General features: G+C 45.9%; 1 protein-coding gene across 2 annotated transcripts in view; it reads right to left on the bottom strand.

The window, feature by feature from the left end:
* The window catches only part of RABGAP1L (RAB GTPase activating protein 1 like), a 480,584-nt gene extending 477,884 nt beyond the window's left edge, over positions 1-2,700 (bottom strand). For both annotated transcript variants that reach the window (XM_090046904.1, XM_090046905.1), the window contains exon 1: positions 2,561-2,700. The gene's annotated coding sequence lies outside the window, so the exon portion shown is untranslated. The remainder of the gene's footprint in view (positions 1-2,560) is intronic.
* Between the last annotated feature and the right edge of the window lie 20,591 nt (positions 2,701-23,291).

Here is a 23,291-nt window from a genome sequence, read left to right as displayed (position 1 = left end):
TAAAACTAGGAGTGGCCATAAGACAAGTAAATTTCCCTGTTCGTTGTAGGCCGCAAGTGAAAACAAGGAACTAAGAATTAATGATGTTTCCTAAAAGCTTTGTTATAACACTAGGGCCACACATACCTCTGCAGAACCCTCTACTGACATTGTTGAACAAAAGTAACACATGGCCCCCAAATTAATGCCTCAGTCCTTGAACAATCACAAATGGAGTTCAATGCCCTAAACCAGGGGGGTTCCCAACTCCAAGGCCACGACTCAGTACTGGGCCACAAAGGGTTGGCTGCCGCAGACTGGAAGTGACTGCAAACCAGCAAATTGTGAACTGGAAGTAACTGGCATACTGCAGACCAGCAGCCAACCCTTTTTTATACTGAGTAGAAAAGGGTCACTTCCAGTCAATGGTTTGCCAGTCCTCAGCATAAAAAGGTTGGGAACCCCTGCCCTAAACCAGTGGTGCTCAACCTTTTTACTTGACAGACCACATGGGCAGCGTCTGCTCCAACCACAGGCCAGATGGCAGTGCCAATCCAGTGCCCAGGACCAGCATGGTAGGCACCATCCAGCTACATGGAGGGAGATACAGGGCAGCGTAGCCTGAGCTCAGTCCTGCAGTGGGGTAGGGAACTTCATCCTGCCTCTCCCTCACTGGGTGTAGACGGCATGGCTCAGTCTTGCAGGGAGGCAGGAGATGTGGCTCAGACACAATCCAGCCACGTGGGCAAGGCAAGATACAAGTGGAGCTTGACCCAGCCCCGTGGGGGGGTGGGGGAGAAGAATATGACCTCGCTCCACCAGGCATGCAGGGCTTCAGGTTTGGGAATTTGGTAGGGGGGAGGGTGGACATATTAATGGCCACCACTCCCCTGCCACAGACTTCCCAACATGTGGGGAGCCCCACAAGCCAGATCCAATGACTCCATGGGCCTCATCCAGCCCATGGGCCAGAGGCTGAGCAACCCTACCCTAAACAAAACAAGATTCAGTATTCCACCATCTCTCTTAACTGGAAGTCTACAGAAGTACTTACACACATTTTTAAGTTTTGCTTCAGTTATAGGGACAATTTTTATTAGCAGTCCATTTCTAGACCACTCAGGTTCAAAATGCAACTTACCCCACACAAGCACTATTTGATGGCTAATGTGTGCCATACAATCCAGATGGCCAAACTTTTGTAGCCTCAATTGTACACAGACTTCAGTAAATTTAACTTCCAAAAACTACTCACACAGCATAGGCATGTACACAGAATAACTCCTTCCTTCAGTACAACAGAAAAGTCCAGTATATTAATAAACCTTTAAAAAGGCTCAACACAGCACTGGGGAAATCCAAGTGCCCACAGTCGCTGTGCGACAACTATTTGCAGCTGGTTTCAGTCCTCAAGTTCTGCACGCGCATAGACAGGCAAAACTTGGCTTCAGTCAAGGGGACACTTAGCTCACATCATATCAGCTCCCACCAGTCACATGAGTTTTCAGAGAAAAGAATTCATTGCTCTCAACCTTCACAGGCAGTAACTTTGTCAAGGATGTAGGAGGTAAAGCTGCCATTACCAAAGCCTGAGCTGGCATCACATGCTACCAATATCATCATGAGACTGAAAACCAAAAGTTTTTCTACATAGTCAATTTCTGAACAGAAAGGGTTTTATTTTGCTGGCTCTCACTATGTTATCTGACGAAGAGTAGGTATTTCACAGCTTTCCTGGAGCTCAGAACAGAGGATGTCCTAGGAGGAGAAACGCACAAGCCGCAAGGAATCGGAACTCATGGTAGAGGTGAGTGATACTTTTTATTAGACCAACTAGACAGCTGCAGAAGATGTTCTTGATTTGCAAGCTTTTGGGCACAGGCACCCTTCCTCAGGCATAGGACAGTGCAACTATCTAGTTGGCCTGATAAAGATACCACCTACACGAAGAGCTCTAACTGCTTCTGCCTGTAGACCCACGCAGCTACAACCTGCATCCCTGAAACTGCAAGAAGGAGACACAAGGATCTGACTCAATTTGCCAGAAGGGTGCAGCCCAGTCCTGAAAGAGTGGCAGCAAGAGCAAAGTACGGGCCACCCTCTGGAAGCCCAGAGACACGCGTCCCTCTTCTCAGAGCAGAGGTGCAGCCGGGGCCAAGCGCAGCAAAGTTTAGCTGAGGTGTTTCACACAGGGCTGGGGGGCACGGATGGGGCCGGGGGGGGAGGGGGAGAGGCAGTCGTGCAAGGCGTGGAGATGCAGAAGCCTCCTGCGGCAGTTTGGGTCTTGGGAAGTGACTTCACCCTTCCAACCCCTTCCACCTCCCCCAGCCCGGAGCACAGCCGCTAGAGCTCTGCTCCCGCCCCGGCAACCTCGTGCCGCTCCCGCGGGAGGTAAATACCGAGGGCACCGGCCGGCCCCGCAACTGTGAAGCCGCCCGAGAGACGGGGCCCCACTCCTCCCTCCCAGCCCCGCGCAGCAGCCCGAGCCCCGTAGCGGGCAACGCAGCTCCCCCACCCCGCTCCGCCTGTCCGTCCGAGCCCCGCGGGCAGCCCGGCCACAGCGCCCCCCAATAGCGCTCACCGGCGGCGGCAGCTCTGCACTCTCGGCTGGCGGCCCCGTCCCGGCTGCGCTCCGCCCCGCCACCCAGCACCCGCGGAGGGGGAGGGGAATAGCACGAAGGAAGGAGGGGGAACGAGGACGGGGGAAAACACCCGGCGCAGGCGCACTACCGTGTTCTGGCCGCCGGCAGGTGCGCACGCGCGCAAGGAGGAGGGAGGAGTCAACGGTGCTGCTGGCGCGTGCGGAAGAGACAGTGCGAGTTCCGGTAGGGGCGGGGCTAAGGATCTCGTCTAACCTTTTTTGTGCCAAGACTCATTTGTAAACATCAGTGGCCAGTTCCCATCGAGTGTCCCCCATTCCCAGCCTGCTGCCCCAGCCCTGGGGGGGGACAGCCAGTGCCTTGCAGACTGGAACTATGCCATCCTGCAAGGGAAAAGCCAGTCTCCCACTTTTTTTCTTCTTTAAAGGAGACCCTTTCATATGTTCCTATGACCCACTTTAAGGTCCTGACCCACAGGTTAAGAAATGCTTGTCTAATGTAAGGTGCCTGAGTTTGAAAAATCCTGAGAAGTGAGATTTCATAGGTTGAAACCTTTTTATTGGACCAGCTACATAACAGAGGTGCAGTAGTCACACATCAGATCCACACCGATAAAAGGAAAATTTACATGATCAGCAATTGACCTTTTTTGGCTGATGTAGCAGATAATGTTACTGATAAATGCCGTACAGGGCCAGGAGTGCAGCCCAGCAGCTTGGAGAGCAGCAGTAAGGGGGGGGGGGGAAACTGAGGCCCCCACAGTGAGGGAGTGGGGCTGAGGCAGGAGGAGCATGGACAGGCAGTACCTAGCCAGGGCAGAGCAGGGTGTGGGACAGAGCTGCAGCTCATCCAGGGGGCAGCTCTTGTTGCTGCACACACTCTTGGGGGAGGCATGGGGGCCATGTGCCCCCCAGATCTGTACACAGGGTGAGGGAGGGCTGCTGCTACACACTCAGGGCCAGAGGCTTTGCCAGCATGGGCTGGAGGGAAGAGGGGATGGCACCCCCTGCCCTGGGCTGGGGCTTCTGCACCGTGACAGGTGGCGTGGCCACACTTCCCCCTCCGCTCCCCTTCCAGACAGCATCTCCTGGATACCCCACCCCCATGAGCACAGGCACTGGCCCCTGTGCTGCCCACCCAGACACAGAGTTCCCCACTGCCCTCAAAGGGCCCCCCTGCCCTTTCCCCTGCTAGAGGGGCAGGCACTTCCCCCACCACCAGCCTACTGCAGTCCCAGGCCCAGGCCTCCAACCTCCTCCCCCCTCACAGACTTACCTGCATTCAGCTCCCAAGGCATGCACAGATGCAATTAGGCCTCCCTACCTCCAATTACCCTTCCCCTGCTTCCACCAGTGGAGCAGGGTAAAATTCCAGACATTTGTTCAGATTTAAAAAAAATGACCAGATGGAAATAGAACAACCCAAAAATAGGACCGTCCAGGAAAACCCGGATGTATGGTAGGCCTATCTATGCAACAAGTAAAGCTTTCTTTAACATCAACAACAGATCAGCAGTGGTTACCTAAAGCTGCAATATATCAACGAAGGTCAAATCGGCATTTTTAAGTAGTGACTGTTGTGTTAATGACAATGGGTGGGGTGAAACAAGTCTTTTCAATTAGTGTAGGATAGCAACATTCCTAGTGACAGCACCATGACTTGAACAGCTCACTATCATGCTCTGGGGCTTATAAGTGGCTGTGCAGGAAGCACTACATTCTCCACAGCAACATGTAGAAAAGACTTGCATTCAGGTAGCTCAGCAGGTTCAGATGACACTGTTTAAAGACCATGTGACTGCCAGCATCATCTCTAGATCACCACTCCTAAATGCTACTAGCAGTGGAGTGGCTCTGGTGTGAAATTTTAGGGGTAAGAAATTACTTGTATTAGTAGATAAAACATTTACAAATGGGAATGAAATTTTGAAGGTCATGGGATTCTATTAAATTGTTTCCATAGTGTTATTAGAGTTAATATACTCAGGGTGTGTCTACAAATGCGTTTTAATGCACATTAGCCCATTTTAACATGCATTAAAGCATCACAAAAAAAACTGTGCTCTTTTGCTAATGCACATTAAAATAATCTAATGCACATTTTTCTAGTACCTCACAATGGAAGCATTAGATTTCATGCACACTACCAAAGTGTATTAGTGAACATGTAGATGTGCCCCCAGACATTCTATTCAGATAAATAATCATTCAAACACTATGAGAAAAGAACATGAGGCAAGGATTTTTGTCTATATATCACTTCAGCACTACTAAGAAAAGGATGAAAAGTCATAAATTGCCCTTAAAGCTAGTCAGTGTGGCAAAAAAAAGAGAACATTGCCAATGGAAAGGGAGTAGTAGTAGGCAACCATTGATTCAGCTTTACGGCACAAGTGTAAGAGGTCTCCAGGACCGGCAACACCAAGGCAGGAGTATGGAGGAAAAGAGGCTGCTCAGACCTCTCATCCCTGCTTTAGATAGTATTCAGCGGACAGATCAAGTACAAATGTTCAGTGTCTTAATAGCTGTAGTTATATACATATTCAGGAATCAAACCCATCTTTTGTGTGGTAGATAAAGATTGTAGTACTGAACCACAATAGCTGATGGGAAGAACATATGATTGTACTAAAAGTACCCAGAGTTCTGCCAGCAAAAGTTTGTAGTGTAGACTAGGCCTGAACTGCTTACTACAGCCTCTTGCATTATGTTCATGCTTTGCAGGATCAAGATCTTATTTCTTAAATAATTTAATTTAATCTTTACATTTCAATGTAATTAATGTCCATCGTTCATACTGGCATTACTAACAAGTAGGGAACTGAAGAATGAAGTTGTAGTTGCAAAGGCTGCAAAATGATTGCAAAAGCATTTCATTAGTTCTGTACAACCAGTGGTGCTCAACCTTCTGCCTAATAGGCAGATAAGTGTCACAGAGCTGATCCCCAGGCCAGAGCCCACAGGTGAGGTTGATCTGCAGTCCAGATTGAGTGTGGGATCTGTTTGTGGGTGCAATTCAGTGCACCAGATCTGGCTGCAGTGACCCTGCAGGCCAGCACAATTCAGCACATGGGATTGGCTTTGGGGCCCCCCACAAATCCAGGAACTTTGCAGCAGTGGAACTCTGACTGCCCTAGAAGCCACAGCAATGTGCTATCACTCCCCCAACACCAAATTTCCAGACCCATGGGGAGCCCCACAGCCTGGATTTCATGGATCCATAGACCAGATTTAGCCCACAGGCCAGAGGTTGAACACCATTGATCTAGGAAACTTTTTAAGAATTTTATTTTCATTGCTGTGATGCATGTATTTAGTTGTTAATGGAAACAGTTGTTTACTGATATCCAGCACCAAGCATTAATAAAGTCAGTTATTGTTTGATTAATTTACAATTCTTATAATGCATTGATACAATGAAGACACCATCTATTAATTTGTACATATTAATATACATCTATTAATTTGTATACCATCTATTAATTTGTATAATAAAATATACTGTATTAATATAATTATTGCAAAATCTACTAATTTGAAAGGCATATTGCCAATTAATTTCATTGTTTATTTTTGTCATTCATAAGTAATACAATGTGGAATGCATATCAAACTACTTGATTCCTAGACAGTATTTTGTCATATGTAGCAACAGTGAAAGCTATGACTATATCACAATTATTAAACCAGAAAAAATCAGTGATTTGTGCATTTAGTTCCTTACAATTATTTTGTGGTTTATTTTTCTAATACAGCATTCATATTTATCTTATGCGCCTTGTTTTTCTTTGTGCTTTGTTTTTTGAGTTTTTAAATGCTATTAGCTGTTGCTATAGATCAGGGGTGGGCAAAACATGGCCCACAGGACAGATTTGATCCACCAGCTAATTAGATCCAGCCTCCAGGCAGGTACCCATCAATTCACCGCATCTGGCCCATGGCTGCCCTGCCGCACTCCACATGAGTCCAAGCCCCACCTGCTTTTGCCTGAGGCAGCATGTGCTGCACTCTCACCCTCACCCTCACCAGGTGGGAACGTGGGGCAGTCGCAGGTGGATGTATGGTGTGGGCTGCCCTGGGTGGGACCAGGCAGGGTTTGGCTCCATGCAGAGTGCCAGGGAGCAGCCACAGGCTGGAGGGGAGAGAGGGCCCAACACTGTGCCCCAACCTCCCACACATCCCAGCCAGCTCCCAGGATCTAGCTTCTCCCCCCACACACAACCCACCCCACCCCACCCACTCCTACACCCTCCCACATACCCTACCATACCCATACACATACTCCCCACATCCCACCATACCCACACACACACACATACCACCACACAACCTTCACCCTACCCCCCAACCAGCTAGGGTGGCCATTACAGAGGACAGTCCAGTTGTCCTCTGTCTTCTATTGATATGAAAACCAATGCTTTATGACAAAAAGGCACCAGGTTTTCTATCATTAGAGGACAGAGTAGGAGAAAACTGAAATGTCCTCTATGGTGGCCACTCTACCAACCACACACCACACACTCCCCACACACACTTCTGCTGGCCCAATGCACAATATACAAAAACAAGACTTTATTTTGAGCTGTTATACAATTGCCTCTATATATATACACTATTCAAATACACACATCAAGACAAAAATCTTTTTTGAAATAAATTAAAATATGTTATAATAGATGTTTGTTTTTTAGTATGTGATTTGTTTTTTATCTATACTTTGGTAAAATTATTTCTTTTGAAAGATTGTATGTGTGCGGTCCTTGACTCAGTTGGTTTGGCACTGTTCTTGGGGAGGTCCAATACCCCTGAAACCCCCATGGTTTGGTTAAGGGCAATAAGGCAAGTTATTAGAGAGGTAACAACCCCTTGCTACCTGATAAATTGTGCCTGTGCCTCAGGGCCTAGAGGGCAGAACATCTGGAGCCTAGGGGCAGGCCATGCACCATGAGGATGGGCCCTGTAAAGGGGTACTGTTTCCCAGTCAAGGGGTGTGTCACAGGGTACTAAGCCATGCCTGCTTTTTTAAGGGCAGAAGCAGCCTAGGCAGAGAGCCTTGCAGGCTACCCAGAGCTCCATGGCTGCAGGTTGCCTGAGCAGCAGGCTAATGAGGGAATTAGCTGGCATCTACACATGGTGACCGGAAGGAGGCAGGGCCCCAGGCATATATAAACCCCAAGGCTGGTGCTAGTAGGGGCTAGTTCTCTGGCAACTACCAGGGGAAGGAGCTCCTGCATGAAAGAGCTGCCCTGAGAGCTTTAATTGTCTGGTCTGTTGCCTGGAGGAATCCTAAGGTTCCCAGAGCTCATATCATAAGGTACCCTGGGTTAAATAACATGCTAGACTAAGGGAGAAATTTGCCTTCTTAAAAGGGCAGTGTGACCCCATTGTTATTGTTATGTTATAGCCCTGGGGCTGATGTTTATGTTGTTGTTTGTGCTACTGGTCTGGGATGTGGCTGTGAGTAGAGGTACAGAGGTACTCATTAGTTCCCAGAACTGGTGTGCAGTCACCTTGGGCCATGTCAGCAGTCAGCTTAGGGCTCAAATTGTTACACAGCCTGTAAAAGGAAGGTGTGTACAAGCACAGAGCACACAAGAGGCTGGAGGGCCTGGTGCCAAAGGAGCACAGCAGTCAAGGGCCTGAAGACAAGAGCTTGATCAGAACTAATGCCTCAAAGCCAGGTCCAACACAGAGGGCCTAAGCTAGAAGGTCTAGCTAGATGATAGCGGCAGGGGCTGAGTAGGTCAACAGCGGTAACAACAATCACATAGCCCTTGCAAGGCATAGGGCATAGTATAAAGTAGGCTTGGAGCCACACAAGTCCCTTGCGACCACAGAAGATTATACAGATGAATTATATACCTAAGCCTCCTATAAAATGCATCAAGGGAATTAGGTGCCTGAGAAGAGGATCCACAACAGGTTAACACATTAAGTGGGAAGCCACCTAACCTAGCCAATAAAAAATATTAAAGGAGAAGAGTGTTTTAAATCCTGACTTGGGAGTTTAGGTGCCTGATTCCAGGCTTCAAAGCAGAAACATGCCTAGCAATTTGTGTGCCCTGGGGAGGGATGCTAAGCACCGGAGTTTTACCTGACCCTGACTGCTGCTGCTGTAGTGTGTGATCCCCGCATGTGGGCTGCTGCTGCCACAACACAATCTCCCTGGCAGCTACCCTTCTACACCCCCTCTAAATCAGTGCTAGGGGCTAGTACTGCACTCACCCACCCCTAGTTACAATACTGCTTCAGAAATGTACTTATCTTCTGAATTTAGAGTTCAAAGCCTATTCCTGGATCAAGGATTACTGTTCTCTTTTAAAATACACCAGTGGAAGGTGGTTAGAGAACTCATCCTTGATATGGAGGACCTGATTCAATAGTCCCTTTATCCTAAAGGGGTACAAATCCTTGGATTCTGACCACAATTTCCAGAAATACATTTTTCAATAGTTCTAGGAGCAGGGATAAGAACCCAGGCCTCTGCTTTCCCAGGTCAAAGTCGAGGTGTTTATAACTTGCTGTGTCTGTCTGCACACTTTCAACAGAAGGGAATACGATTGCTCCCACACTATCTGAATAGTTTACAGTCTTGTGGTTAAGGCGTTCCCTCAGGAGATGAGGTGTGGGCTAGAAATCTGCCAGGCAGGCTGTGGGGATCACTGAATTTATGACAGATTTCACACATTTTGCAAGACTACTGTAGACACTGAGCTGTTATCTAAACAGATAGCAGTAGTACCAGAAGTGCTAGGTGTGGCTTGAACTTGTCTACAGGCCTGGGCCTTTTGGGAGATTTAAGACGAGGAATGCTTAGTTGGAGAATCCTGCTTAAGCTGAGGTCTGAGGTAAGTGTCAAGATAGTAGGATTTTTAGTCAGGAAGAGAGAGAGAATATTAAATTCTAAGAAATTTTACAGGTGAAAACTGGGACAAGAATTTTTAGGATGATACTTTTGGATTTAGGCACATACATTCTAACGGTCATACTCTAGGAGCCTATATCTTTTTGTAGGTCTGGGCGTGTATGATTAAAGCATTGAATTGAGACCTATTAAAGTCAACAGGTGAGCTTTTATCAATGCATATTGATGTTGGTCAGGCCCTTTTATAGGATAGAAGAGGCCTTAGTTCTAACAACAAAGGGTTTTGGGTTAATTTCAACACTTGAAATATGCTCAGTACCTTCTAGGATTAGCCTTCTATAATTTGATAAATGGATACAGTTGTTCCAAGTAAGCTGGAGGGGGATATGCTCCCATCTCCAGAAAAAGAAAAAGGATTTAATTGCTATCCTCTGCCATTAATACATTCACTTTAAAACACACACACTTTCTTGTTTTTCCTTTTGTGGGTAGGGAAACCAACTGTTCTGAAATTTTCTCTGAAGGCATCATACATGCTATTCTGGAAATCAGGCAACAGGTGTCAGTCTCTTATCTTTCATGTGTGCAAGAGAAAAAGCACAGAATTTGATCATGGTTTCCAACATAACAGAATACAGATTTCTGATTGACGCAGCAGACCACGTTGCTCCCTTGAACATAGCTGTTTGGTAGATTTGAGTTGAATTTTATTTCCTACTTTCTGGCATTAAACAATTTGAATATCATTTGTGATCTTTATCTTATCTGTGAGCACAACAATTTGGAGAATATGACAGGAGCCCATATATGTCCTTTGTTAGCATTAAACATCACCCAAATAATTAAGCATTGACAATGTCAGTATTTAGCAGTGGAAATATATATTTTTCCTGGTTATGCATGTAAGTTTAAAATGTAAACTATTACCCTTCATGCAGTTAGGAGACAGGCGTTCTTTTAATATACCCAGATCTTGAAGTAGAAAACATCCTGTGTTCTAAAAACAATCTGATAATACCATGTAACTGTGAAATGCATTTCCAGAGATATAATATCAAACACTTTAAATATGGAAATGTCATCTTAATTCAATATATTCTTTTACCATCATTATTTATTCTGGTTATCATTTTATACACAAGCACCAGCAATATGAGATTATTCAAAGGCTTATTAAAAGATTTCACATTAAGGCTATACTTTTAAATTTTAATCTAAGTATTTCCTAATGATTACAAAACCAACTACAAGTACAAAATCCTTATATAATATGCACTATGGGGAGTTACAGTGTAACATATTGCCAGGTAGGTGGTGGGGGGCCAAGCCATACAATTAAAGGGAGTGGTGCAATCCAAATCTGTAAGTTTATTAATTATCCCATCTTGACCTTGTGGCATTCAGAACTGGAACTTTCTTTGTACAGCTGTAGTAAGAAAGCAGTGTGGTTATGGGAGTTAACTCCCAGAATGGTTTCAGAATGGGACAAGGAAACACTCCTAGTTAGGAATGAATTAGGGAAGGTAGTCAGAACCAGTACTTTGCAGGAGAGCTGTGTTAAGGAGAAAGGTTTTGTTGACTAATAGTTGAGTGAGGGGCTCTGTAAAATAATATCCTGGTGCACCTCTTTGGAGTATACCAACTGTTAATCTCTATGGAAAAAATGCATCTAGATACTTTTAGCAAGTTTGTATAATTTTAATTAAACCTGAGTTCAGGTTTAAATCTGATCCTTCTGTGAGCTTTATCACCAGCTGCTGTGAACCTGGCTTTATTGTAAAGACTTTGCTGTCAGTCCTCACTGTGTATACATGCAGCAGTTTAATGTATTGATCTAGCATGACTGGAGACAGCAGAACAAGGGCCTCTTGCAGCTCCTTATTGAGGCAAGACTTGGAACTTGATGATCAAAAGCCTGATTTGCTTTTGCCCTACTCTTTGTGTAATTATTTATAATAGGGAAAAGTGGGTATTCTTTTAATAGCATTTTAGGCTAATTTGCAGTGGTATAAAAACTATGAACGGTACAAAATGATAGAAAGCATGGCTTTCTATCTTCCTAAAATGCAAACTGAGTATTGTTTTACACTCGCACAGTATCATATAACACTCATTTTGCACTTAGTATATCTATATAAAGTACAGGGCATCGGAGCATTGGGTTTATATGTTTCTAAAAGCAGAAAGAAGCATTTTCAGGCCTTGTCTAATAGTATTGGCAGTGGCAGCGTGGGTGAAGCTCATAGTATGATTATCTTTCCAGAGGCTTAAAACACTGCAAATCATGGCCATTGTGTTGGTCATGGACTACATCAGGTACTGTAAACTAGTGTTTTTGAGACACGGGAGTGGGGAGGTAGAGTGGTGCCGGAATTGTATCTAAAAACTTTGTTATTTTCCAAAATACAAAAAAATACTATGCTAGGGAGAGGGAGGGGTTCAGTTGCACATGATAATGTCCCCATACATTTAAAGCACATATTGGTTTTGCTTTTGTGGTCAGCTCAAAACCTGCACCATCATATAGTGCAGCAGTCCTGGTTTTACGAGGTTGTAGTAGAGCTGAAACTCTACTTAGTTTTATCTACCTTGTCAAGAGCAGATCATAAGATCATAGTGTTTCACAAAAGCGGTTCATTTCTCTGGAGGCCCGCAAAGATCACAGACACACAAACATCAGCCGGCACAAAAGGATGTATTTGTTTGCAAACAAGGTCAGAGTGGGGCATTGATGCCCAAATCAGCTTCTGACCCCCTAATTGTGTTTGCAAGCGGAATTTATCTTCTCTCTCCTGAGCACGTGTGCAGACACCGGAACTCTTACAGCTACTTCCGTTTCATACAAGCATACATGTAGTTACATCATTACGTACATCGCATGTATAGTATAATTAGCTACTTAAGTATGCAGGGCAGAGAGATGAATATGCAACAGTTCATTAAGCATGCCCAGAAACTACAACAGTTTGCCAAAAGTTCATACCCCAAGGCCCCAGTCAATTGAATTCCAGCTTCTGTAATCAGCATGAGAAAGACTAAGGCAGGTGAGGGGGAGAGAGAAAGGAGCTTTGGGCAGTATTTCTTTCTTATCAGGTGCAAGATGCAAGCTGCACATTTCTAACACTATTCCATTTCTAACAATAGGAAAATGTACAAAAAATACTGTTGTTCCTATCATAATTGCAGCGGCACTATAGAGCTGGCATTTGGTTTGTGTGGCAGTTACAAGTTTCCCCAGATTTATGAGGTAGATACGTTCGAGAGAATGGCACATCAATCACACTTGCATAAAGCGAACCCAGTTTCCAATGAAACAGATAGGGATGCGTTCCCAGGGCAGGCAGGGAGGGAGGGAGGGAGTGAGGCCAGGGCCGGGGCCGGGCGCGGCACAGCCCAGTGGCTGCAAGCAGGCGGTGTCTGCCGTTCGCGGGGCCGCAGCAGGGGCGGGCAGCCTCCTGCAGCTGGACGGGAGCAGGCTGGGGCCGGCTGCACTAGGCTCTTCCCAGCACTCGCGGTGAGGTGAGTGGGGCTGCCGAGTCTGCAGTGGCTGCCGGCCCTAGCCTGCTCTCGCCCAGCTGAAGGCGGCTGCCCGCCTCTGCTGCAGCCCTGGGAGCAGCAGACGTCGCCTGCTTGCGCCGTGCCAGGGGGAACGGGGCACAGTGCCTCGGGGGAAGCAGAGCCCTGGGGCGTTTGGGGCACAGTGCAGCCCAGCGACTGCAAGCCACTTGCACCAGCCGCTCCCAGAGCAGCGGCGGCAGGGGCGGGCACCCGCCTGCAGCTCAACGAGAGCAAGCGCGGGGCGGCAGCCGCCACAGACTCAGATCGGCAGCAGCGCCATGCTCTTCAGGGGCGGGTGAGTGGCACCCGGCCCCAAAGCCCTTTCCCTCTCCTCACAAACGCACTTACTTACCTGCTTGGGGCAGGGCGGAGCGCGCCTATGCCGATCGCATATGTGCAGATTTACGTGGCATATGATCAGTTTCAGGTCCAAAAGTGTCATCGCATAAGAGTGAATTCGCATAACTCGAACCTGCATAAATCAAGGGAAACCTGTATGTCTGTAGACTGGGAAGCAGGACTCCTGAAAATAAAAATCAAGACATGCCAGTAATTATGTGATTTTGAGTAAATCAATACAAGTTCTGCACATCAATTTACTACTTCATAAAATTAGAATACTACTGATGATATCTAATTAACTATTGTACAATGTTCTGAGACCTTAAATTAAGGTCTCCAAGTACAAATCATTATAAATTAATTGGAGGCTAGATGAACACCTTGCTGGGGTTGTTTGACCCCAATACTTTTCCTGCTATGGCAGGGGGTCAGACTAGATGATCTACTCAGGTCTCTTCCGACCCTAGAAACTATGAAACTATGAATTTTAATTTAAAATGCAAAACTGTCTCTGCTGAGATTCTGAGTAGGAAAGGAGTGAAATCTTGTCTGTAGAGGTTAAATAATTCTTTACAATTCTTCTGAATTGATACGGGATTCTACTTTTGGGGGGGTTTCTTTAATTTTTTTGGCATGTTGTAGGTATGTACATTTTAGGGCTTCACAAGTTTCTAATGGTGAGTGTTACTTTTGTGTGATTCCTTAGCAATTTGATTATTCTTTTCATTATTCACTAGTGCTTTGTAGTTCAGGTATTATATTAAAACTGCCTATCATTGGTATTATGACTAAAGGAACAGACTGGTAGACATTTAATTAAGTAGTTCAAATACAGAAAAAATGGAAGGTAAGCAGAGCCTACGAAAAGTAGTCCAACTGATAAGCGAGTTGTTCTGCCTCTAAAAAACATACACTTTTATGTCTAGGAAAATACTTGAACATTCATTCCAAAAGGACTTTTGTGACAATGTATCTAGTTGTTTAATCCACATTTGGCTAGTCATATTACATGCTTGCCAAAACTGAAGTTTGTAGGTTCCAAATGGTAGTTGAAGGCAGCCATGAAATATCATGAATGTACTAGATGCTATTGCCAGCAGACAACACAGGTTTTGTCAGTCCAGGAAGGACAAACAAATCGTTCTGGTCTTGCTCTTTTGGCTGAGCAGGCATTTTCCTTAGGTACCAATGTTGAATCTCAATGTGATTTCTTTCTATTTTTAAACCTCTAATTGCAAAATTAAATCCAGTTTATGTCATCCGTTTGCCATCATTTTGGATGCTGTTAATTTAATTTCCCTATATCATACCAATACTAGTATGTGATGCACTATAAAAACCTTACAGAAGCTGGGGAGGAATTAATGCTAGGGGACTAATCAGCTATACCCTTCAGCATCTGAAGCAGACTTGAAGAAAATTGTTAGTGAGCAGGCTTATCTTGGCTGCTGGATGGCTGAGAGAAAGAAATAGCTCTTGGTTCTTGTGCTGATAGAATAAGCTTGGATAGGGAATCAAGAAAACTTTCCCAGTTACAGTTCTATGGAAAGGTAGGCCTTGCAACTTGCTGAGTACTGAGCCCAGAAGAACAGAAAAGATTGGGGGAGGAAGGTTTGTTTTTATTTTTTTTAAGACTAAGAGCTGTTATTTTCTGAAGGTCCCTTGAATCTAATGAGGATACCTGGACTTTAACAATGTTGAGAATCACTGCTCTACAACTAAAAAAAGTTGCTGACTTGGATAACTTTGGGGATGCTCTCACATGAAGCAACAGATGCCAGACTTTTTAATATAAGCTCACTAGAAAAGCCAGGGGAGGAGGTGGGGTGCGAGGAGAGACTTCTGCCACAAAGAGATGAATACAAAAAAAGAAGTCCTGTATATTTTTAGCCTGTATGTCCATCACTGTTGGAGTGGCTGCATATCTACTTCTCAGCTAGAGAATTCCCTGGCCTCCAAAGTGATCTGCATTGAGGCTTTCACCCTAACGAATGAAGAGTGAGTGAGTGGAAAAATGTGACCAAAAAGTAGAGGAAAGCAGACCCTGGTGAACTGCTGAGGACAGTAACATAACTGAGGAGAGGTGAACGGGGAAGAATGCAAAAATAACCATGGGTGCTGTCCAGGTGAGGAGCTGCTTCTCTGGCTAAGGAAATCCTGGCCTACTGAATATAGAAGCAGAAACAGAGACAGCAGTATTGGTGTAGTTTACCATGTGCCATGAATGCTGACAATGTCTAAAATGAAATCCGAAAAGAAAACTACTCACCAGCCTTTGGGACTTGAAAAAAAATAGAATGACTCAGTAATTTCATTATGAAAGAGCAAGGGGTCCCTGAAAGAGTGAGAATTTGCAAAAACTGTCTCTGAGAAACAATGAAAAGAATCAGTATAAATAGTTGCTTGATGCAAAAATTTTAATTTTCAGTTCCATTATAATAAAGTTGACGCCATTATGTTATTGATCTGAAAGACAAATGAAGAAACTGGTGAAGAATGGATAACTTACTTGTTGACTCTGATAGGCTCTCACATGCTACCTGCAAATGATCAGAGTACTGAAAGTATTGCAGACAAATAAACTGGAGACCCTGAACTGTTGTGTATATGCAAGAAGGCTTTTGTAGGTATGGATTTGTACCACTGTAATAATATAATTCTACCTGATAAAACTTTCCTATATAAATGAATCCTTAGGCTGAACTGGGCTGGATGAGAGAATAGAATGGCTTTGTTTTTGCACTTCTTGCCCTCTCATTGGCCAAAAGTCTCTGGAAGTGACAGCCAAGCAATTTTTCAGAATAGGAGGATGAAGGAAGAGAAATGTGACATCCATTCTGTAGGAAGTTGATGCGAGAACCACCAAAGACAACCATGGAAGAAGTAAGCTTTCGGCAAGTGACTAATCTAAAATAATTCAAGTCTCTTACCTCACTAAGGCCGGCCTGCCTGCAGTGGACTGGTGACTGCTTTAGTTTGATTGTGCTTGTCCTTGAAATGTTTTAGTAGTACATGTATATAGTCATCCTTTCTTGTGTGAACAAGCTCAAATAAGTTGCACAGCAGTGTTGCAGGACACTATGGTGTGCCTGCTCCTTCAAGAGCAGAGGCAGCCTAGCTAGGGAGCCCTGGGAGCTAGACAGGGCTCCACAGCTACAGGTCGCCTTGGCAGCAGGCTAATCGCAGCATTAGCTGGCACCTGCACCCAGTCAGCTGACCGGAAGGAAACAGGGCCCTGGGCACATATAAGCCCCAGGGCTGGGTTTGCAGGGGGTTAGTTCTCTCTCTGTCAGCAGCCAGGGGGAAGGAGCTCTTCCAGAAATGCTACTCAGAGATGCTTGGTTATCTATTTTGCTGCTGGTAAGACTAATGGGCTCAAGGAGCTCCTAAAATATCTGAGGCTAGGAGGCATACATTGTTGAGAGAGAAGCTTGCCTCCATAAAGGGGCAGAGAGTAAGGCTGTGTGAAGCTTTGGCCACTGATTCGATTCGGCCTGATTTCAGTGGCTGAATCTCTGAATCTGAATATAATCAGGAGACCCATTAATCTCTCTAAGTCGAATTGGAAGCCTCTGATTTGATTTGGAGAGATTTGATGATTTGGGTATAGACACAGCTTTATATGGGTTTTTTTTCTACATACCTCAGGGTATCAGGTGGCTCGTGAATGCTGAGATGGTGGGGTGGATGGAGCATCGCACAGGAGCATGGGGGTGGTCACCAGCATGCTTGGCGGCAGACCCAGAAGTGGACCAGAAGCATTTCTGGTCCACTTCCAGGTCCACCATGGAGTTTGCAGGGGACCACCCCCTGGATAAGCAACTGGTGCCTCTTGGGTCTGGGGGGCCACCTGGGGTCCCCCCCCCCCATGGAGGAACACTGAGCTGCAGGGGAAGCCCATGTGCTTGGTGACAGACCTGGAAGTGGACTGGAAGTACTTCCGGTCCATTTCCGGGTCTGCTGCCAAGCATGTGGAGGTCCCCCCCATGCTCCTGTAGGATGGTCCATCCGCCCCACCTTCTCAGCATTCATGAGCCGCCTGGTACCTCGTGGTATGTAGAAAAAACATTTAAAGCTGTGTCTATGGCTGAATTGCTGATTCTCTGAATCGGAATCAAATCTTCAGATTCCGATTCAGCCAAATCAAATTGGGACAGTGATCTGAGTCGACAAAGTGAATCACTGTCCCCTGAATCTGGCCAAATCTGAATAGAGTACAGCCCACTTTGCACACCCCTAGCAGAGAATGACCTCTGATGTTATTACTGTTGTGTTATAACCCAGGGACTTCTGTTTATATTGTTATTAGAGTCCGGTGGACCAGAATGAGGCTAACTGGGGAGAAGGAGGCCTTACTGGGGCAGACTACCATGTAAACCCCCAGTGCCAGAGGGTATGCTACAGGGGGTGAAGAGTCCCCAGTGTCAGAGCGCCAGTGAGAACGCAGCAGGTACAGGGGGTGAAGGGACCCCAGCGTTAGAGGGTGCAGCTACAGAGGGTGAAGGGCCAGTGACAATAGGAGGCTGAGTTAGACTATGGCCTCATCAAAAGGAACAACATTTACGTACAATCTGAGAGGCATGAGGCATGGTAAAAGGTTTATCTTGGAGCCACACATCTAGCCCATAAGGCTTAGGGTGTCTCAGGAGGCACTGACTTTGAGTGAGACTCAGCAAGGGATCTAAAATCAGCAGGGTCTAGTAGGGGTCAGCAGGACCATGACTATACAAACTCATGGGCAGCCTCCCAGCTTAGTAGTTCAACCAACAAGACGTGGCAGACAAGACTAGAAGGTGCCTGCAGGGCAGAGCAGGGTTGGTCACAGAGCCCTAGGGTCATCTTGGTCATCCCTGGGGACCCCATGCTGTGACAAACAGACAAGTATATGTTTAATGTAGGTTTATACTACTATATTCTAAGACCTCTGAAAACTTCACTATTTTAACAGGGGAGGAGCATTTTGGAAGTGGTGGGCAGTTCTTAACCTAGAATACTGTAAGCCCATCAGAATCTCTACCATAGTAAGTATTAACTTTAAACAAGCAGGATCACATTAAAGTATTTTTTCATTGCTTCTCTGTGTCTCATTAAATAAAGTGCTGATTTTAAATCACATCCTAGTATAATATACAAAAAAAGTATTAGAAATAAAGAAAGATGTTTGCAAAGCTTAGGCTAGCCCTACAATTTGTATGTAACTATATACAGTTAAAATTGTAACGGGTAATACAACTATAGGTTGTCATCAATAATCTGATTTTATTTATTTATTTAAATCTGCCTTATTTGTTTTGTACCAGTGAGTATATGATAATCCCAGATGTCTCTGTGAGGTCATATATCACTCTTTGACTCTAGCCATTTGACTCCCTTGAACTGAGAAAGGTAGGTAGCCATGTTAGTTAAGCAGAAGGTAGGTTAGAGTTGCCATGAATGGTCTTTATGGTGTAACTGACACTTTTTTAATTCTCATACACAATATCCATTCACCATTGTTCAATATCTTCTAGCAACTCTTGGTTGTATGTAAAAATAAAATATTTTAGTAACTGACTGTGATGACTGTAGGTGTTGTAGCGCTTGCTACCACTGCCCTGAGTTTGTTTTCCTACAGGCAGCAACAGAGTGGACCTCAGCTTTACATCAGCTGGTTTGCCAGGAAGTTGGTCTTGTGTTTCTCTCTTGTCATGACTTGGATGAAATTATATTTCCCAGGAGGCACTGCCTGTGGTGATTCTGCCCTGGTCTTGATCCCCGTTTTCTTCTGTGGGGCTCCAAACCTCTCCTTTACCCCAGCCTAACTTCTCCAGATGATACTCAAAGTCTCTCTGCAGCCAGGTCGCAGTGCTGCCTGTTGTTCAGCCCTCTACCACCAGGGTGACCTTTGACTTTGGTTAGATGCACCCCTTCCAGGGCTAGTTTTGTCCTGTGCTCAAATATCAATGAAAAGGGGAAAAAAAATGAAGAAAAACCCTGACTGCTCTCTTACTCCTTGCCAGGCTCAGTCTATGTCCCCTTTCACCTGGGGTCAGGCTCTCAAAATCCCAATTGTAATAATAAGCAAAATCATTTAGTCCAGCTGCCTGTTCTGCACAGGCCTGCCTGGCTCCCTTGTGAACATTCACAGCCCTAGTGGGATCGCTCTCATGTGCAGCAAGGCTCTAACCTGGAAACACAGTTTCCTCAGGCCTCTCCTCCAGGTCCTCAGCTGACACTCCGCTCCAGAGATTATTAACAGCCATGTGCATGCAGGCCTTCACCTGCCTCCTGCTCAGGGTCACTCCTGAAGGGTTCCTCTGGCAAGTTTTGCAACCCTTGCCTGCCAGGACGCTCAGGTGCTCCTTTCTCCCTGCGGCTTGCAGGGAACTGACGCCACTCTGCCCCTCTCTGGGCAGGAAATACCTCTCAGCAGCCTCCTTCCTCCAATCTGGAGTGAGATACGGCTCTGTAAGTGTGGTGACTTTCTCTCCCCTTCCAATCTCCAGCTGCAGCCCTGCCGGCAGCCCTCCATGCTGTGAGTGTTGTTTTTACTCTCTCCCTGTTGCTGCAAGCTGCTTTTCTTCTCCTGACCTCCCCTGCCCAGCATGTAAGGCACCCCCAGGCTTGTTTGTTTTCTCTCACTCCTTTACACTGACCAACATTATCAATTATAATTAATTAATTTACAACTTTATCATGCAATGTTAGCAACCTAATGATCAGTGCAAGTTAGCTTGGACCATAACTTTAGACAGAAAGGGAATAATAATGCCCTATTAAAATATACAACAGGTATCTTAAACCAGCTGATTGCTTTTTGGGTGATGCATTCTGGCTGGGATGCTGGAGTTGAGATGCAAAAAATCTCATAAAATAATTAAGAAATTATACAACTACAACAACACAGTTATTGAAATCATAGTCTAAAATGTGTTTTGTCACATTTTTATAAGTGGGTCATCTTATCAGCAGTTCATAGTGGCAGTGGACATCTGATAAACATACTTAGAATTGTTTCTTTTGTAATTTTGTTCTCCCAAGATGCTAGTAGTTGGTATGGGAGGAAAGCAGAGCAAGATTACCCTGGAAAGTATTTATTTCCAGTGTGCAAAACAATGTACTTCCTATATGTAACAGCTCAGATGTATGAAAAATCAAGTGATTAGCACCTGTAGTTTTAATAACAATGCTTTTTATATAGTCAATTGTACTTTAGGGTAGTCTATTTTGTAACTTTTTAGTATGTTTCTTTACATTAAGAAGGGGGGGGGGCAGGGTTCTACTTGTAGCAGTGTGGGGATAAAGTCCCAGCTACATTACAGATTAACTTTGCCCTTTGTTTTAATTTTTTGAAGGGAATTGAAGAATACATTTGCTGGAAGATATTTTTGACTAACCTGGTGATAGGATCAAATATGAAAAATCCTAGCCATATGAGCTACTTTTCGTAGTTATTTTGTTTGCCCCCTGGGCAAATCTAGGGTTTCCTAAAGGGGGTTGCAGCAGACTGTCATGTTATAGGGGGGTGGGAGTGAGGCAGGGGTGATGTGTAAGGGGCGCACGTGGGTGCACATGCACCCCCTATGCATGGCAGTGCACCACCTGCAAAAAGGCATTGCTGACACTGCTGGCGGCGTCTGCAGGCAGTCCCTGATCACCTGTGGCCACTGCCACCAGTGCCTGCAGGTGGTCATCAACCCATGGTCAGCGCTTGCCACCCCTACCTCTCCCACTGCCAACAGTGCCAGTGGTGTCTGTGGGAGCTCCCTGCCACCAGGCTCATGCTGCCGTTGGTACAGCCGTGCCCCCACAGCCATCGGGGGCATGCGGTACTCATGGAGCAAAGCATGGCTGGAGCCCTGGGCCAGTAAAGGACCAGGAAAGGAGCTGAGCAGAAAGAAGGCACAGAGAGGAAAACATCCTCCTAGCACCACTACCACCTCTGCTGCCACTGTCTCTAGCTAACTTATGGGGTGGGAGGAGCCCCAGAGCCACTCTGGCTTCAGGGATCAGCTGTGCAGGGTGCCAGCCTCAGCCAGGGACAGCAGCAGTAGTGGCAGAATAGGGGTGCATCTGCACTACTGATACTCAGAATCTCTGTAGAAGGCGAGGACAAGTTCAGCTGCAAGGAAACATTTTCAGGAAGTAGTTCAGCAATTCCATTATTGTTATCACTTGTTTAGTGGTTAGAACATGAGACTAGTGTGATCTAGTCTTAACTGCTCTACTTGCCTCTGCTCACTGGGTAAACTGGAGCAAGTCAGTTAATCTGTCCCAGCTTCTCCATCTGTAAAGCAAGGATAATACTTCCCTCATGTAGTGGGACTGAGGGGCATATGAGAAATATATAATGTTCTGGAACTCCGAGTGCTCACCAGAGACTATTTCAGGAAAGTACGTTTAAAAAGCATCTGTTTAATCAGCTTTATAACCTTACTTTCTAATTGCCAATTTAAACTTTTTAAATCTTTCAGCTAAATGTATGTTGGTCCCAAATCACCTATTACATGAAATCTGTTTCTTCTTTGGAGAACCCTGTAATGTGCTGATTTGAGAGAGCCAAGGATCTAAATTGGAATTGTTTTAATTATGGCCCTAAGATTAAAAACCAACTATGCTAGACAGAGTGAAAATATAAATTGAAGATAAGCTGTGCTCAAAAGAACTTGGGGTTTAGATAGATGATAACAATACAGATAAATGAAGAGGTGCACTGATGAATCGGATCAGCACCGATTAAAAGGAAAATTAACATTATTGGCTTTTTCTGGCCAGTGTAGCCAGTAATGTTCACCAATAAGTATAATATACCTCCTGGCCCCATGCATGTGCACAGCTACATGCATATGCATGGCCAGGAATGCAGCTGAGCAGCATGGAGAGCAGCACCCTGAGGTACATCTGTGGAGGGGAAGGGGTGTGAGGGAAGGAAGGGGCAGTGGGGGGCAGGTTGAGAGCCCCATGATGAGGTAGGAAGTGGGGCAGGGTGGTGATTGGGACCTAGGGCTGGGGCAGGGAATAGGACTGAGGCATGGGTGGCTCATTCAGAGGGTGCAGGGGGGAGGTGGCTCTCTACTACTGCATGCACCCCCCCAGGGGAGGCATGGGGAGGGCATATGCCCCCCAGATTTGTATGCAGGGCAGATGTGGGCTTCTCACTGTGGGCTTAGGGCTCTCTGCTCTGCTGTCTTTCCCTTGGGAGCCCCACACAGGCCACATGTCCCCTGCCCACCCAGCAGCAGTGGGGTTGGTAAGCTGTGCCTTTCACTGTCAGGTGGGCAGGGGACGCACGGCCAGTGTGGGGCCCCCAGGGCAAAGGCAGCAGAGTGGAGAGCCTCAAGCCCACAGTGAGCACCGGATCTCCCCTCTCCACATTTCGCTCATCTTAAGTTACAAGTGTTCACACGCTTAAAAACGGGGGTGGTGGCACTTGAGCTATAGCTCATTAGAGCTTTAGTTCAAGTGCCCCTGCCATAATTTTTAAGCACTGAGACACTGATCCCTGGACAAGCTGCCTGCAGCTTTGTCCTGCTCCCTGCCCAGGCCCCAGATCCCATTCGCTGCCCCTGTCCCACTCACTCCCTCACCATGGGGGACTCAAACTGTCACCCCCCCCATGCCCCTTCCTTCCCCCATTCCCCTTCCCCTCCACAGACTTACCTGCAGGGAGCTACTCTCCATTCTGCCCAGCTGTATTCCTGTAAATTGGTTATCAAATCAGGATCAGCTGATATGGCTGGCTAATAATCAGCTATCGATATCAGCCAAGAAAAAGTCTTTATCGGTGCACCCCTAGATAAATAGTAGGCAAGGAAGTGAAACAGAAGAAGGAACTTGCCCAAAGTCACACAGTGGATCTGTAGTAGAGCGTGGGACAGAACCTGTGTTTTTGTTTTGTGGGGTTTTGTTGTTGTTGCTTCCATGGTGACCTCTCCATTAGAGAGCCACACTATCCCCTTTCAGAGAATG

This window comes from Crocodylus siamensis, chromosome 5 (genome assembly GCF_052110815.1).
Source record: "Crocodylus siamensis isolate JL-2025a chromosome 5, ASM5211081v1, whole genome shotgun sequence".
NCBI classification, from domain to species: domain Eukaryota; kingdom Metazoa; phylum Chordata; order Crocodylia; family Crocodylidae; genus Crocodylus; species Crocodylus siamensis.
This window is presented reverse-complemented; position numbering and strand designations above follow the sequence as displayed.